At 43.5% G+C, this 19,071-nt stretch overlaps 1 protein-coding gene across 1 annotated transcript in view; it reads right to left on the reverse strand.

Annotated features, from left to right (window-relative positions):
* The window catches only part of PPARGC1A (peroxisome proliferator-activated receptor gamma, coactivator 1 alpha), a 432,535-nt gene that overhangs the window by 388,315 nt on the left and 25,149 nt on the right, over positions 1-19,071 (reverse strand). The window lies entirely within an intron of this gene.

Genomic DNA, 19,071 nt, shown 5'->3' on the forward strand with positions numbered 1-19,071 from the left:
ACTGAAAAAAAAAAAAAAGAAAAAAAAGATTAAATAATTCTTCTACAGCAACAGTACATCTGCAGTAGTTAGGATGTGACGTGATAGAAATTATGTTACTGTCAGATTTGGTGCAGGTGTCGTTTTTCTTTAGATTACAGTATTGCAGCTTTCTCCCTCAAAATCCTTACGGCAAGATTTTGAAATGACATCACAGGTTTCAAAAGCAGAACAAGCTTCTCATAAATTTCTACTACCCAGGCACAATAATAAGAGCTTTTTCTTTTTCTTTTTTTTTTTTTTTTTTGCCATCTACCTCATTTCTTTGCCAACGGAATGCAGAATCATCATTAGTCTTTCCAGCATGCAGCAAATTAAGTTCCAGCCAATTGTCTCTCCCAGTTTCAGGTGTGTGCAGATAAGCTGTTTTCCCCCGCAGCTCTCCTAAGGGGCACACTTACCTTTTCCACTCAACAACTACAACCGGCGCAGATTTATTTATTTTTATTTTTTTTTTAAGAACTTCTGCCAGAAGATGCACAATATTAGTGTCACTTTGAAGAAGGCTATTTAATCACGGGGTATCGGGGCAGCGCAGCACCCGGTGCATGGGAATTAGTGATTCAAAGACACCGTCTTACGTTGATGTACCCTGATGTCAGCCGATTTTGGGGTTTTCCTTGGATGCAAACTCAACATCTAAAGGTGCTTTATATCACTAAGTCTAGGCAGTGCCGTGGCACACAAGACACATCAGACAGCCTTTTGGCGCTCAGGAGATGTGGAGGCATATTCTCAGACCACCCATAACAGAAGAAATCTTACACTGACCCCAGGAAGTGGAGGGGGAATAAATATGTATTTGTAAATTAGATGCCAAAATCTCCATACGAGGCTCTATAAACCTTTATCCTGACTCTGCACAGCTACCTGTCTGTTATGCCTTTGTGACCAGACACTCCAAAACTCAACACTATTCCTTCCATGATCTGGAAGTGGTAAAGGACATGACATGACATCCCTGGCTCTATAGAATCATAGAACCATCTAGGTTGAAAGGGACCGGTAAAGGACATGGCATGACATCCCTGGCTCTACAGAATCATAGAATCATCTAGGTTGGAAGAGACCTTTAAGATCATCTAGTCCAACCATCAACCTAACTCTGACACAAAAAAAAAAACACATCACTAAACCGTGTCCCCCAGCACCATTTCAACTTGTCTTTTGAACGCCACCAGGGATGGTGCCTCCACCACTTCCCTGGGCAGCCCATTCCACGGCTTGATAACCCTTTCACTATAGATATTTTTCCTAATTTCCAATCTGAACCTCCCCTGGCCCAACTTGAGGCCATTTCCTCTTGTCCTGTTGCCTGTTCCTTGGGAGAAGAGACTGACCCCACCTCTCTACACCCTCCTTTCAGGGAGTTGTAGAGAGCGAGAAGGTCTCCCCTCAGCCTCCTCTTCTCCAAGCTGAATAACCCCAGCTCCTTCAGCTGCTCCTCATAAGACTTGTGCTCCTATACTGCCAGGGCACCTTCATCTCAACACCGTGTACAGGTAGCATACAAGAAACCTGCACGACTGCTTCCTATATTTCCCAATATTGTACAATTTTAGTCACAAAGAGAAGCTTTTCTTGGTACGTCAGACTCGGGATAAAATTTTGAAAACCATCGGAAGCAATTTAGGAATCTAAAAAGCCTTTCCAATAGCGTCTTGGATTCCCTGAAGCTTAACTCTCAGGAGAGATAAACTGAGACTAGTGGGTCCCAGAACTCCTAGACATTTTTGGAGAATATGGCCTTCTCCCTTCACTATCTTCATTAATTTTTCATCTGTTTGTTCTCTTACTTCTGCCATCCCTTTCTTCACCAGTCTAATAATCTGTACTGAATCTAATAATCAGCACTGAACCAGTGCTGTTCAACATCTTTGTTGGAGACATGGACAGTGGGATAGAGTGCACCCTCAGCAAGTTCGCCAATGACAGCAAGCTCGGTGGCACGGTCGACACACTGAAGGGAAGGGATGCCATCCAGAGGGACCTGGACAGGCTTGAGAGGTGGGCTTGTGCAAACCGCATGAAGTTCAGCCAAGCCAAGTGCAGGGTCCTGCACCTGGGACATGGCAATCCCAGGCACAAATACAGGTTGGGTGGAGAATGGCTGGAGAGCAGCCCTGAAGGACTTGGGGGTGTTGGTGGATGAGAACCTCAACATGAGCCGGCAATGTGCCCTGGCAGCTCAGAAAGGCAACCACATCCTGGGCCGCATCAAGAAAAGTGTGGCCAGCAGGGCAAGGGAGGTGATTCTGCCCCTCTACTCTGCTCTGGTGAGACCCCACCTGGAGTACTGTGTCCAGCTCTGGAGTCCTCAACATGGAAAGGACACGGACCTGTTGGAACGGGTCCAGTGGAGGCCATGAAAATGATCAGAAGGCTGGAGCACCTCCCCTATGAAGACAGACTGAGAGAGCTGGGGTTGTTCTGCCTGGAGAAGAGAAGGCTCCAGGGAGCCTTATAGCAGCCTACCAATATCTGAAGGGAGCTACAGGAGAGATGGGGAGGGACTCTTTGTCAGGAAGTGCAGTGACAGGACAAGGGGTAACGGTTTTAAATGGGAAGAGGGGAGATTTAGATTACATACCAGAAATAATTCTTTCCTGTGAGGGTGGTGAGGCACTAGGACAGGTTGCCCAGAGAAGCTGTGGCTGCCCCATCCCTGGAGGGGTTCAAGGCCAGGCTGGATGGGGCTTTGAGCAACCTGGTCTGGTGGGAGGTGTCCCTGCCCATGGCAGGGGGGCTGGAACTCGATGATCTTTAAGGTCCCTTCCAGCTCTAACCATTCTATCATTCTATTTTCTTCATCATCTCATCATCTTCACACATCTCCCCTTTCTCCTGTAACTCCTGTAAGCCTGTGTACATACACACCAAAAAGAAATGACGGTATTTTGAATTCAAAGGCTTCCTCCTCCACTGCAGCAACGTTCTTGAAGGCGGTGTTACTTTGGGCCCAGAGGAGTGATGGAGGATGGATGATTCACGCAGCAGGAACTCACACTCCCAGCTCACGAGCATCACGCTCGTTAAATTTCAGCACCCTGACGACCCGGGGAGGCTCGCGGGACACAGGGGGTGGATGGGAGCTCTGCTGACTGCACCCCACCGGCGTGACATCTCCACCGAGACCCCCGGCTGGCTCCGTTTCCCTGTGATTTCAACAACTGCCACGCTTTGCTCTCACCAGGCTTCAGATGTAAAGGGCAGCAGAAGGCTATAAAGCACAAGGCTATTATCCCCGGGTCGTGGCAAAGCCCAGCAATCTCCAAACAATCACGGGTTGGGATAATAGAGCGGCCCATTTCCGCGGGCTATAAAAGTATGAAGGAAGGGTCTCCTGAGCCAGCACACAACTCACAGCCAGTTGGCGAGCTCTGCGAGTCACTGACAGACAGATTCCTTCCCCGAGGCCAGCTGGCTTCGAAGGAGGCAACAACAGTGATGCTCTAGGGCTTCAACACGGACAATCATGTCGGAAGGAGATGGAAAAGACCTAGCGGGTCACCAAGTTCATTTATCTGCCAATGCAGGGAAAGATTTATGTGCTCGGAGTATAACCAGTACACCAGCACTTGAAGACTTGTATTTTCACATCAGACCTTAGTGATCAGCTCTGACATTTGGGTGACTGGGGCCTCTGGGCTAGACTGATTCAGATCACCGAGGTCTGACTCATCAGAAGAAGGAAATAGCTGCCACCTCCAAATTAATACAGCAATTAGGCGCCGACAATACACTTTGCTTGATTCGGAAAGAACTTACTCTACAAAGCAGAATATCCTTAAGAAACTTCAGTGGAGAGATCTTTTTTCAACAAAAGAAAAAGTAAACGAAAGACAGAACACATTTAATAGAATAAAATCATAGAATTGTCTAGGTTGGAAGGGACCTTTTAGATCATCTAGTCCAACCATCAACCTAACTCTGATAAAAAAAACCAGCAAATATGCTATCATTCCTTACAGTAAAATTAAAAAATAACTAGCAGGTATTTTTTCACTATCCAGTGCTACCAGCTCTTTTCTGAAAGTTTCAATATAACCCGAGACAAACCTTAAGAGTCAAGTCTCCTGCATGCAGCATCTCTCAACGACACAGAATGCAATCACTGCACGTGGGCAGATCCACACACACATGAAAATAGCAAAACTTGCTGTACATCTCTGTCAGGGCACCGCCTTTCACACTGTACGGTCTTCTACCTACACGTTGTCCTGGTTTCAGTGACACGGGACTAATTTCTCTTCTAATGCTCGGGAAAACTGCACTTTTAGAAGTGTCTGAGTATGTAAAAATACTTACTTTATAGCCAGCCAGGCTATGTGGGATCAAGGTCTTGGTATTTTCGAGCCTTGCCAACTGCAGGGATGAGGAGCAAGATCCAGGCACTCAACCCAAGCTGCCAACAGGATTATTTCATATCACGAACGTCACATTCAATATAAATTACAAAGTTTGCTGCATAGTGCTCTCTCTCCCTTGATGGCTGTGATCCTGAGAGCTCCAGGCCCCGGTGCAGGACCCCTGAGTCCTTCCCTCCCCCTGAAGCCACAGAGATGGCAGTGTCCCACATTGGCTGTCTCTGCTGGGAGCACACAGCTTCCTGCTGATGGATGGGCTGAGTATAATCCTTGTGTATTTTATATTGGTGTCGGAATCAATACAGATTCTTTAGTGTTATTGTTAATTATTTAGTCTTATCCTAGTAAATCTATTTATATTTCAACCCTCGTGTTTCCTTGTTTTCCCCAGTTCTCCTTCCTGGGTGAGGAGGGGTCATCAGATGATAGAAAATTGTCTAAACAATAAATTGTTATGGGTCTCTCAAACCATACCACGTGTTTTCTGGAAATTCCTACGCAATGCAAACGGGGTTCTCCTATTTCACCCAGATCACAGAGTAAGAGCGATTCTCACTGGAACATCTCACTTTTGAACCCCTGTTTAGTGCACACGACCAAAAAAAAATTAAAAAGCTGAACTTGGTAGAAGCTGTAGTGCCTTCATCTACAGAAACAAGCTGTGCTCAAAACCTGCTTAGCTTACATTATTTCCAAACCACCCACAAGCTCCATGGAATTTGATACAGCAGATATGCATAATACCCGCTGCACTTGAGACTGCTACAGGAGATAGGTCTGCTGAATCAGCCTTCCAAAGCCAGACTAATCATAAGCCTTGGGTAGCACGGAACCATTCTCAGGAGAGCACAAGGAATTATGTGTGCAGGAGAAAAGTCTGCTTCACTAATGGATCCGAGGTAGAAGGCTGAGCAAATTCACCAAGAAGACGCTCCGCGTGAGGACAGTGGAAGAACTTGGGGTAGGCAGGAAAGGCAAATCAACCGACAGCAGAATGATCTTCTCAGCTGGGCAAGGCACGGGGAGCAGCTGCTCCATCAACCACCCCACTGAACTCATCTCCCAGCAGTGGTTAGAGAAGCAGTTCTGCGAGTCCAAATTTCACAGGCATCAGCAGCAGAAGAAACCTGGCTGTTCCTCTTTCAATAGCAAAACAAGCAGAAGGAGAACGGTACACAGTCACGTTACTGACAGCAGACATTTGGAGACCTGGACACCAGAGCAATGTATTCAAACAAGTGCATTAAAATTTAATCACTGGCTGAGGGTCAATCACTCTATGGACACATCTCTTTTTTCCTCAGGCTACTAAGGGAGCATGAACAACCCCGTACAGACCACGGGTTAACGCTGCCTAAGATGCATTTTTCCTCAGGTGTATGCACTTCACCCAGTTCAGCTGCCCAAAAAGCTCTCCAACAAGAAGACAAGAACTTTTCATCCTACAGGGTATGTTTCACACGCACAGCCAAACCCAATTTAACACCTCTATAATGTTTTGGGGAAAACCAGGGACAGCTGCGTGTGTGCTACTGAGGTGACAGGAGGCTGTAGCAAAAGAAATCAGAAAGTCTCCTAAACAGTGCACTGATACAGTTGGTCTCAGTAGGAATTAACCACTCAATATTGCGTAAAAGACATAAGCATCTTCTGCCACAGACCAAGCGAAAACCACTACAGCTTTCTCTCCTCTAGACAAAAGCCAAGGGAAGTCAGAAACAAGAGTGGATGTGCAAAAGCAAACAGTGCATTTGTACCTTTTTTGCTTCTTTCTCACGTATGAAGGAGGATTAAATAGTTTTCTTCTGATTAAGGTTATTTATCCAACAAAAATTCAGATTTAGCACCGAGGCTGGCATTTCCCAGCTGCCTGCAAGAAACAACTATGTTTTATTTCAACATATTTTGTCAATTTTGATGAGCACTTTGTTAAGCTGTTAAAGCGCTGCATCTCGCCTTGGATATATTCTTAAACATTGGATAGAGGCACAACACACTCCACAGCTCCTCCCTGCTGGAGACCTGGGACATCCCATCACTTTACCATGAAGGAAAATATAATCAGACCATATATTTCCCCCCCACCCCTTTGTAAATCATTCTAACTAATTTACCATCGTGCTCCACTGCTTTATTGTTGGCAGTACCCACACAAACCTTGTGGCCACCATACAGAAACCAGACACAACTGTCACAGGTCCTGCATAAGGAAGGGTTGGGTTCACAGCTGCACTGCTCCAGGGACAGATTGCTTAAGATTCCTGTTGTTCCTTTCTCCAGAGGAAAGAAATCCTAGAATTTAGAAATCCTAGAATCATAGAATGGTTCAAGTTGGAAGGGACCTCAAAGATCATCAAGTTCCAGCCCCCCTGCCATGGGCAGGGACACCTCCCACCAGACCAGGTTGCTCAAAGCCCCATCCAGCCTGGCCTTGGACACTTCCAAGGATGGGGCATCCACAGCTTCTCTGGGCAACCTGTTGATAAGAAACCCGAAATAATTCAGAGAAGCACCACTTAGGACTTCTCCTTTGCATTGTGAAGTGTGAGAGATGGTGAGTCTATTTTTCGCGGTATCCATATCCATATCAACAAGACAGCAGCCTGCAGAGCAGCTCCTCTCCATCCTGTCACACACACAGCCCAAGAAATCCTTTTAATGTCTTCCCTCTCTGCTTGCAAAGAGCAAGTTACAAGATTGCTTTCATTTTTTTGTCTCTCACTAAATAGATGGCTTCCCATCATGGCCCTGCATGTTTATTCTAGTAAATTATTCAACTTCTTCTGTGTGGGACAAATTAATTTCTGCAGCAATTCAGCTGCTACTCCATCTACAGCACATGTACTTGCTGGAACAGATGAATTCTGTCATGCAACGTCATCTCTGGTTTTCTTCAGAACTTTTACTCAGATAAAACTACTCTTCTCCCCTTGACTCCCCCATCCCCTGCTACAACTGATGCTTCTTGGACATAATATAGTGCTTATTCTTGGGAGTAAAAAAAAAAATGTCCAAAAGGCTGATAAATTCTGTGACTCTAAAAACCACTTTACATTTTCCAAATCTTCTCCACTTGATTCGCTCATATCTAATTTTCACAGATATTCATTGTGGTAACTTCCAAACACATGGGTTGCAATACATCAAATCCTAAAAGAGAAGGGATTTGAATGGGAACTATTCTAAAAACAGGAAATGAAAAATGAGGTCCAATCTGTAACGCTCTGTCACTGTCATTTAGCCACACAGGATCTGCTTATTTGTACGTGTAACCAACTGCTTTACTGCCTGCACTGACCTCCTGAGTGGTAAACAAAGTTACCCAAATGCCACCAAATGACCTGTTGTCAAACACTCAACAATGTTTTCACCCCTTTTTAGCATGAGAGAACCTCCTAAAATGAACTTGGTTCTTTGTGGAACTCCACACTGTAAGGTTCATATCGCAGAGAGTTTAACGCAGTTTTTGTTCATGTTTTGTTAATGTGAAGAAAATCAAGATCTTTGTCCCTAATCAGAGGTGGGAGGGGAAGCTGCATGCCAACAGGTTAGGGTTGCACTTTATTTATAGTTCACAAAAGTCTGAAACAGACTCAAATACACTGACTTCCTTACCTTGTTACTTGTTTGTATACAGAAACTTTGGGAAAAGTCAGAAGGACTTTATGTTTTGCAACACAGTTTATGACCTGAGGTGACCTTCTGATGTCTGATTTAATAGGAACTGCTTTCTGGGGAGCCAGGCAGAATTTCTTCAGAAGGAAACTGCTTGCATATGAAGGCAGCTTCTGTAAAGTTAGACACACTGTTTTAAAAGGACACGGAAGTCATGGAAGTGTAAGTTCAAGCTGCAAAGGGATACGCTACGCTAAAATCACCCTGTTTGTGGAGCTCTCTGACTCACTGCTCCGAAGCCGAAGAACATTGTACAAGCACAAACAAATCACGACTGTGGTGACTGCAGCAATACTCTTCTGGGAGTGCAGAGACCTCGAGAAGTTATTTCACCTGTGGCCCTACGACACCTCTCCGAGGCATTCGCTATATGGGTACAAGTCTGAGTCACGCTGCTGGTACAGGCAGGCACTGGCTTCCTCCCCCGGAGCTCTCACAGCTCTCTCCATCAGGTGTCTCTTCTCAAAGAGGTTTGTGCAGCTACGACACACTCCTGGAGCAACCCCACTTATGCCGAAGAGAGAACATCTGCTGTAAGAGGCACCAGGTCCTCAGGAGAACAGGTCTCTGCCTTACCTGTTTTCACGGCATGATTGGTGCATTCACACATACAGAGATTAGAGATGACTACTTCAATGGCTCCTCCCACCCACACTCACCTATTTTATATATATATGTATATCTTCTATTATATTTGCAGGGTAAGCTCTCTCAGGCAGATACTGTCTTTCACTTGGCATTTGTACATAGCCCATTTTAACAGGGTGCCCACGTATGACTGGGGCTGCTACTGCAGCAATGGAGAAAGGAATACCCCAAAGCAGAGTTGTGTTAGATACGGTCTTGCAGAACCTTATATCACCCTAACTTTAAACCAGTTACGAGCTGTTCTCCCAGTCAGGCAAAAATGACAGCAGTTCTGCCCCTTTCAGTGTTTCATCCACTCCATCCACTTCCATGTTATTAAACTCCTTCCAGTTCTTCAGGGTTCCTGAGAGGACCTGCCATATCATCACACCATTTACCACTCCCACAGCATCATGTTCTCCTTTGGTTTTGTAAGTTGCCATAGAATCATAAAATAGTTTGAGTTGGAAGGGACCTTAAAGATAGAGTTCCAGCCCCCCTGCCCTGGGCAGGGACACCTCCCACCAGACCAGGTTGCTCCAAGCCCCATCCAGCCTGGCCTTGAACCCCTCCAGGGATGGGGCAGCCACAGCTCCTCTGGGCAACCTGTTCCAGTGTCTCACCACCCTCACAGCAAAGAATTTCTTCCTAAGAAGGAATTTGTCCTCCAAACTCCCTCTCCCAATTGCTCACCTCCAAGACTGCAATGTTTTCTTTTACTCCTTCTGATGAAACATTTGAGACTTCCCAACTCCACCTTGGATTTACCTTGTCACCATGGGCCTGGTGGGAAAGCTGGGCTGCCACCAGCTGTCCTGCTCCAGCCTGCCCTGCTGGGGCTGGCAGGGTCCTTGCCCTGATGGCCACTTTATCTCTTTTGGCTCCCAGCCCCTTGGCCCACAGGGAGCAGCAGCCCCTGCCACACTCTGACACACAGCTCCACAGCTTCCTGGCACCTAACCACTGCCACAACTGAAAAATTGATAAAGTTAATATTTTGGGGGGCACTCCAAACTGCAACTCCTTCTGTCACTGACATCAACGGCTCTAAAATTCTTAAAAAGAAGCACAACATTCAAATTGTTCTGCTACGTGACACCTACCATTCAGGGAATTCAATTTAAATTCTGTTCCCGCCACCAATTTCTTCCTTCAAGGAGACACTTTTTGCATTTTCCTACCTGAGGGGTGACACCACTGATGGAAAGATAGCTCTCTTTATCCTTTATCTATCTCCTCCTTAAATTTGTGTCCTTTCTTTTCCTTTTTATGCCCTCCTACATACCATCTTAGTGCCCAACACAAACCAGTCCCATACACTCTCCTATTTTGCTCTAGGTTACACATCTGAACCTATTTGAAATGCAAAAATGCAAGCATTGTACAAGATATATTTCAGTATTTTCCAAAAGATAGCATAATTCACCAGTTTCCATGTTTTTAATACACTTCTCTCCACGGGGACAGCATGACTCACTCTCCCAGTGGGAAAATCACTCCTGCTGTTGGACACCAGCAGCAGTTCTGGCATCTAACACTAATAGCATTACCAATTTATGACTTTAGAAGCACTACCAGCATCTAGTAGTAGCATCTCTAATATTACAGATGGCCCATTTGTCCGTTTTTTCCACATGGCCCTCCGTGTCTTTTCTTACATCCATACTTGTGTTTCATGAGGGCACTTATCTTCTCTCGCTTTCAAAAGACTCTCTACAGCTGCAATTCCCACAGTAAACAAGCTAAGCCAACATAAAAAGCCTATTAAATTGTCTGTTCTTCCCCCCTGTCCCCCTGAAGATAGGCTGTTACCTCTCCTCTGAGTAAGGGGTGTCAACTGAACAAGTCATGGTCATTTCTCCACCTCCTAGCTCTGCAGGGTACTACACAAATCACACACACACACACCAGGCGCACGACAAGGTCCTCTGGGCACCGCGTCAACTGAACAAGTCATGGTAAGCATTTCTCCACCTCCTAGCTCTGCAGGGTACTACACAAATCACACACACACACACCAGGCGCACGACAAGGTCCTCTGGGCACTGACTCTTCCCTTCCCAACTGTGAGAGGTGAAGGAAGGATAAAAAAATAAAAAAAAAAAAAGAAAGAAAGGTTACGAAGGCAGTGAAAAAAAAAGGAAAGGCCTTGCATCAGTGGCAGCAGAAGCGAGAAACCCTCCGTAGGCAGTGAAAAAAAGGAAAGGCTTTGCATCAGTGGCAGCAGAAGCGAGAAACCCTCCGTGCTCTCGTCTGCATCGTGAGGCAAGAGATGGAGCGTGGTGATGGAAAGCATCATTGGCCATGGCTGCTGGCCTTCCCCCACATCACCACCTCAGTGATCAAATCCCCAGGTGGAGGAAGAAGATAAGAAGCTGGAGATGGAGATGCCCTTTTGGGCAAGAGGCAAGAAGACCCTTTACAAATAGTGCCAGCCAGGCAACGGAAGCATTTCCTATACGACCACAGTTTAGTGGGACTGCAGGCATCCTCGTGTCACTTCTCCTTTGTCACAGAATCACAGAATGCTGTGGGGTTAGAAGGGACCTCTGGAGATCATCTAGTCCAACCCCCTGCCAGAGCAGGTCCACCCAGAGCAGGTTGCACAGGAATGTGTCCAAGCAGGTTTTGAATGTCTCTAAAGAAAAAGACTCCACCACCTCCCTGGGCAGCCTCTTCCAGGGCTCTGCCACACTCACAGGAAAGAAGTTCCTCCCAAAAGACTCCACCACCTCCCTGGGTAGCCTCTGCCAGGGCTCTGCCATCCTCAAAGGAAAGAAGTTCCTCCTCATGTTGAGGAGGAACATGTTGAGGTGGAACTTTTTATGTTCAAGTTTGTGCCCATTACCTCTTGTACTGGCACAAGAAGCTGCTCCCACCAGGCTGAACGAGGCAACTTCCCATCTCAACAGACATTTCAACCAACAAGGGCCAGACTTTCATTTAGAGTCTAAAAACCTTCAAAAAAAGTTTAAAAAAAACAGTATTTTGTTCAAACAGCTCCACTAGGCACCCACAGCGAAGGGAGTCTTATTCTCAGCACATGTGGTGGGGTAGGTCCTCAGCAGAAGTCAGCCACCTCCGCGGAAGTTTAAAAAAATCACAGTATTTTGTTCAAACAGCTCCACTATGCACCCACAGTGAAGGGAGTCATATTCTCAGCACATGTGGTGGGGTAGGTCCTCAGCAGAAGTCAGCCACCTCCGCGGACATCAACTGCACTCCAGCCTAACCACCAAATTGGGAACCCATTACAACCTATCTGCTAGTTCTGCCAGCTTAAACCAAACTACTTTTTAACTCTCTAATAATTGTGACTTTTATTTTAGAAGATGTTACTGATTGTAATCATTCCTACTTTATTCAGAATATTTACAATTACTGTTGTCCTTAAAAACAATATTTAGTACAGCATTTAATGGAAAAAACTATAAAACCATCTACTCACAAGAAAGTATGTATGTTCAATAGACTGGTTAGCAGATTTAATTCAGCTTGTTTTATGACTGTTTTTACTTCAAGATTTGTGTGTGTATGTGGAAATTACTGATGAAAGAACCGCATTTATGTTGCACTGAAGTTTAAGTCATGCTGTGATAAAAATGTGTATTTCTTTATACATCAGAGAACTAGAATAATTGGCTATTATATGGGGGATGTTAGATTTATTATTTTCTTATTTGTTAATTTACTTATTTGGTTCTTCTTAACAGAAGTCCTTGACATAAAAAAGAGTACATTAGCAAGTACAATGCCTAGCAAAACAAGGGTCTAGATCTCACCAACATGCTTTAAAAGCGTCAAATTTACTGAGCTAAGTGAGCTTGCAAGTGTATTTTAAATAATTTTGATTTCATTTTTAATTTCTACAGGTAAATGGAACCAACCTTTAGAAACCTTAAAGAAGCCAGGACTTTCTGAAAGTACCACATCTGCAAATCTGGCCTTTTAGTAAATCTCACAGTGCGGTGACAGCTTAATAAGGGCACCAAAACTGAGAGACATTTTGAAAATGTTGTCCATTTTAAAGGTGCGGAGAAAAAAAGAACCACACAAACCAAAAGGTACTCACTATCCCTTCTGTGAAGCACTGGCTAATGGCTTAGGTGGTCTAGACCATACCCAAGAGCTTCTCAACCTCCCTATAAACATTTATATGGAAAATGAAGATAAAGATAATGCTTTGTATTTTGAACACTTTTTCATACAAACCAAATGGGGTTAAATATTACATTTAAATAAAGAGATGTGATGCAATACATAGACTACTTGTGGCTGGAGTCAATGGACAACTCTGGCACTCTGGAGATGCCGACGAGTTCTGGTTTTGCCCAGAAAATCTCCTGTGCCACCTTTTGGATGCGTCACTCTAAATTTCTTCCTTAAATATTCCTACATGGCAGAGATAATGAGAAATGGAGGAGCAGGAGGAAGCCTAATCCTACAAACCCTGGAGTGGTCTTTCATTTTGGAAAAAGGTAATATTGTCTGGCTCTGAGGTTCGTGATAAAAATCACTGTCCTGCTTTCATATTTGCAGTGGATTTGCTGACAGAGAAACACGTCTGGTTTTTAAATAATGCAAATGTCTTAAGCATGTTCCTGTCACTGAAAATCACTTCTTGCAGGAGCCACTGTCAAAATCTACCCATGTGTCAAGTGCTACATGTAATAAGAGGCAGGAGGGGGGGAAAGGACATTAAAGCACTAGTTATTCTAGAAATAATACACTGAAATATTCTTTTACTCTGAAACACATTTACCTACATTAATCCAACACATTCACTCTGTAAACAAGATGCAAAAATGGAAAATATGGAAGTGTGAGTTTTCTGGAATTAAAAATGAACTGTAATGCCAGCATCAGGAGCAAACTCTTGTCTGCCAGGTTAACTCAGAAAGCCCTACATCTCTCCACAGCACTCGATATATAGACCTATTGAAAAGGGGATCTGCACAAAAAGATACAGCATAAAAGTGTGAAAATCTGTATGGAAAAAGTGGACAGACAGAAAGCAACTGGAGCTGAAGACATCAGCATCCCATACTGACGATAAGACAAACCAGCCGAGCAAGACTGAATTATGAAGATGCAAACATGCATTTGCAGACCAAAAGTTGAGAAAAAGCAGGAAAAGGATCCAGTTTTACCTTCAAAGGGGCGTCCCTCAGTTCTAAAGTGTATTTTGTCACAGATCAGCTGGATTCACACAGGAAAAAAAAAAAAGAAAAAACAGGCAATCCTGGCAAAGAAAATATGACAGAACTAAACCAAGTCAATGATTTGCCAAGGGCAAAGAACGTATCAACTTCTGTGATTTAGTAAGTCTCATGATGCTAGAGCCTGCCCTGATCCAGGAGCCAAGAAATTATGTGACTTGTCTTTTCTTATTTCTATTTCTAACGTTCCCGATCGCATAGAAAAGTGAAAAAGCAAACCCAACAGTCCAAAAATCCTGAAAGCAAATTAAAAGGTTCTCAAAAAAAAACAAAAAAATAAAACATTACAGGCATCATGATTTTAAGCAAGCTGATTTTAAAGCTCTGGCACAGAACTATTAAAAGCCAACCATCGGCACTGGTTTGTTCGCTTTCTGAATGAATCATGGCTATTTATGAAGACACTGAAAGCTGTTTTGAATAACAGGAAAAAGAGCCAACAGTGTGAGAGACACAAAAGACCCAACCACCAATGAATCATTTGAAGGTATCCCCAATGCACATAATTACCATCCCCATTAAGCAACAGTCATTGCAATTAAGTATTGTTTGGCTTAAATCCGTTACCTGGAATGTCTTCTGATCAAGCCTGTTCCAATTAAGTGGCACTTACTTATTACCTTAATCATGCAGTATCAGTTCAAAGCAGCATAGTACAGCTTCACCTTGAAAGCAATCAGCCTGATATTTGGCAACCAAAAGCAATAGCCCTTGAGTTTCCAAATGAAAGAAAACTGATACGTAAGTATAAAGCCTCATCCCATTGTCTTCTCTCGTTTCCTTTTATTTCTACAATTCTACTCACATAATTCTTACAGCTGCTACCAGTTGAAGAAGATCTGTTTAAAAACAAAAGAGAGATTAAGCACGTACTCAATGCCACACATTGTGCTGCTCCTTAACAGGTGCTGGGCAGAAGGCTAAACTCAGGAACAGCTTAAAACTTTCACTATGGTTTCACCTGTGAAAATGGAAATTTCTGCACTCCCTCTCCTGCCACACGATGGGCCACATGTGTCTCAGCTCTAACCACGCTTTGCCACACTCTTAAGTTAGCTTTGAGTTGGATGCTTTCATGATGCACACTTCTTCTGCATCATAGCATGAAGTATTTTTTTGTTGTTCATTTGAAACCAGTACTTCCGCTACAAAAGTAGTCACACCTCTTACAGTAGGCATTTAATTATGGCACATCTACAAAAAATATTTTAGAAAAAGTATTACGTGGATGGAAGTTTTACTACTTGGCAGTAGAGAATTTCAGGTTTTCAGACAGATAAATACATCTAAAATAACAAAAAATGAGGCATTTCCATGTGTACTTTTAATTTGGTTTTTGTTAGACACAAAAACCAAAACAAACCAATAAAAACACCCCGCCAAAAGAAAACAACAAAACAGCAAAACCCATATCTGTGAACAAACCTTCTCCCTCCAGGTAATGCAAGTCCTAAACTTTTCAACCTGAACTTCAGGTATCACATTTGAAGTCTGTCTTGGCAGAGATTTCTTAAGTCTTCTCCTAAGAATAAAATTTTCAGAATCCCCCCTCATTTTATGTTCAGTTGCTACTTAAATCAGTTTAGAAGAACACATATAGTCTGTAGGAAGCACAGTGCTGAACAGAGATATCCCACACAGCCTTCCATCTGGACAGTGCAATAAATGAAGATACCCTGACAGGCTGCCCTACCTGTAGTAACGAATCCACCAGAAAACCAAAGTGCCACCTAGCTCTGTTGCCTTGGTTATCTGAGCTAATTCATTTTAAACCACCCCAAATATTCCTACGCAGCGCTCCGGATTTTAGGAGAGCTTACTTTGAAGTCTTACTGAAAGGCACCTTGCTTCTCACACCCGTGTGCCTTCAGAAAATAAGACTCAGCACCTTTGACAAACGTTACCCGAGGTTCCCCTGGACTCGGTGCTAAATACAGCCATCACTGCCAAATCAAAACTCCCGGTGAATTATTTCAGGCTGTGCTTTATCTCACGGGAGTTTGGCACAGATATCAGGACAGGCCGGTTCCAGTCTTCAGCCTATAAAAATCTGCAAGCAAAATACAGATCATCAAATCTTATTTTCTAGGGGAGCACACGGTTGTTAAGGCTCGAGAGCCTGGATGAAGTTCAGAGCCCTGCACTGTGGAATTACACAAAAGAATGAGCATGCTAGCCTTATTTTAAAAAAAAAATCCTTAAAGAGCAAGCCTTCAAAGTCCCGCCCCTACACAAAAGAATGAGCATGCTAGGCTTATTTTTAAAAAAAAAAAAAACCTTAAAGAGCAAGCCTTCAAAGTCCCGCCCGTGATTGACAAACATCATAAGAATACAATATTAAAAAGAGACATCAGTTACAGCAATCAATTGCTGTGACTCCTGGTAATTCTCTGTGTAATCCAGCCTAGCAAGGCTTCCACACAGCTCTCCCTGCGATGTGGTTGCAAGTCATCTTCACGTGCTAAACACCAGAGACACGCTCGTCAAGAGGCAGAGATTCTTCTTGTTTAAGATTCGGTTGCTCAAAAAGCCCAAAAATTCAGTATATGCTAAACAATTAGCTGTTGAAAGTCAGGGCCATTTAAGACGTCTGGAGCTGAGCCTTCAAAAACCTGGACACTCAGAATCGTTACTTCCCCTTTCCTGGGGGAAAAAATGAAAATCGCATCCTCAATACAAACCTATAGAAAAGTGCATTAATTTACCTATAGCTCTTCAGTGGGGAAAAATCCAGGCCAACTGAAAATGAGAAGCTCTCACTGTTTTCACCTCATTTTTTTCCTAGAAAAGGCACTAAAATCTTTCTTACTTAGTACCTCTCCCTATTTCCTGCTTTTACAGCAAAAATAGGCTGAATTCAGTTAATCTCTTGAGGCTGCACCCCGACAGACCTCTGGCTGTTCACCATCGCTTCCCCATCATCACCCAGCACACCACTACTGGGCTGTACCCAAGTTCTTCCAAAATAAATGCCATTTCAAAAAAAAGATTCCCAAGAGCAGAGTTTTTTTCTGACGTTTATATGAATTGAGGTCAGTCTGAAAGAACCAGGTTAGGGAGCGACATGGCTGGTGTTTGTGCAGCCCACGTGCACGAGGTGAATGAACCTGGCCATGGAATGCTTGCACCAGTATGAACCCAGGAGGAGAGCTGGGAGATGGGGCCACCATGGCCATCTCTTTCATAGAATCGTCAGTGTTGGAAGGGACCTTTCAGATCAGCAAGTCCAACCATCAACCTAACACTAATAAAAGCCATCACTAAACCATGTCCCTCAGCACCACATCTGCCCGCCTTTTAAATACCTCCAGGGATGGTGGCTCCACCACTGCCCTGGGCAGCCTGGTCCAATGTTTGATAACCCTTTTGGTGAATAAATATGTCCTAATATCCAATCTAAACCTCCCCTGACACAACTTGAGGCCATTTCCTCTTGTCCTATCGCCTGTTCCTTGGGAGAAGAGATTGACCCCCATCTCGGTACATCCTGCTTTCAGAAGAAGTCCTGGCTGAAGGAGGTTACAGAGAATGAACTACAGCATATAAGAGAAGTAACACATCCAGGAATAAATTCAGCGCTGCCACAAACTGACTTCTGCAGAACTCAATCAGGAGTTAGGTGGGGGAGGTATTTTTTTTTTTCATTGTGCATTAAGCTAAGGAGCCAACAACATCCTAAAGCTTTATTCTGTGCTGGGGTGGGAGGGCATCCCCTGTGTAGACCAATTCTGAGTACATTTTTAGTTATTGAAGTCTTATCTAGAAAAAGACAGAAGTATTTTAAGGCTATCCAGGGCACACGGACACACTAATATTGCACACATCATACATAAAGTCTTGCTCCCACATGATGCTTTTATTACTCTCTCTTTGGTGCAGGCACTACAAGTGTAACCATGTGAAAACTCAGGTCCAAAGTTATTAAAAAATGCTCATTTGCATGCCATAAATGTGAAAGTTCCTGCTTCTCCCAGGATAGGTATATTAAGTAACATCTAGTTACACACATGTATAACTTAACTAGAGGACTGGCATCCCATCACTAAAAATATCCAGTAATTTTAACTCAAATATTTGATGACACCTCTTGATCAGTAATTATTCATCCGTAGAAGATTTTCTGCAAAGTAGCTGGTTTATTACAGCATGACTTTCAGATTCAAAAATTAAGAAGATGCTATAGAAGAGTGTATTAAGTGCATTAAAAGGGGGCGAGAAGAGATATTACAAAATAGGAATTAGCATAGATGTTTCTCCTGGGTTTCAGCTAGGACTGGTGCCAGGCTTCACATTGCTTTATCTGATGAAATGTTGACCAATGATAAAATTAGTAAACAGAAATAAGATTGGCAAAGAGTCATAAAGGTGAAAAGAGGCTCATTTAACAAAGTCTGTTTGGGTAAAACAAAGCACTAAGGTGCAAACCAATGAACAGAAGATGTACTGTATGTACAGAAGGGTAGATTATATCCTGGGTAACCGCGACTCAGTTAAGACAGTGAGTATTGAAGTGAAGAAATTTACTCAACGTGAACTGTCATTGTGGTCCTGCAGCAAAAAGAATTAATTGGAACCTTGAACGTGATGAAGAGAAGCAGGTAAGTGAATTCTTCTCTGTAGCACTGAGAGCAATGGAGAGACCAGTACTGAAATACCATCTCGTGCTTCTGGCTTCTGATTTTCCTAAAGGGAAATCAAAAAATTGGAAGGAAAACAGCAAAGTTATGCAAATGTACTTGAAGTCTGCAAAAAATGTCCTCCAGGAAGAGTCTTAAAGAGGTCACTCTGATTAGCTTAACAAAAAGAAGACACAGCGGTGTCTCGAGTAACAAGTATTTTTTCAGAGGGAGAAACATAAAGATACTGAAGGGCTTCCCAACCTACCAGGGTCAAGTCATAAAGAGAACCTCTGCCTAGAAAATTAATTCTGAACAGCTCTAATGAAAAAACAGGGCTTTAGAAAAAAAGCAAACAATGAGAATGATATACCAGTACAATAAGTACCAAAAGCTTTACTGAATACCTGATGCCTTCCTTCAGAGAAATACTTAAAATTTTGGAAAACAATTTGGTCAAATAAGAGTCAAACACTAACCACGGTGTTTGATTCATCAGAGAGATAACTGGAGTTATGGCTGAACCTC

This window comes from Calidris pugnax, unplaced genomic scaffold, assembly GCF_001431845.1.
Source record: "Calidris pugnax isolate Ruff unplaced genomic scaffold, ASM143184v1 scaffold49, whole genome shotgun sequence".
NCBI lineage: Eukaryota > Metazoa > Chordata > Aves > Charadriiformes > Scolopacidae > Calidris > Calidris pugnax.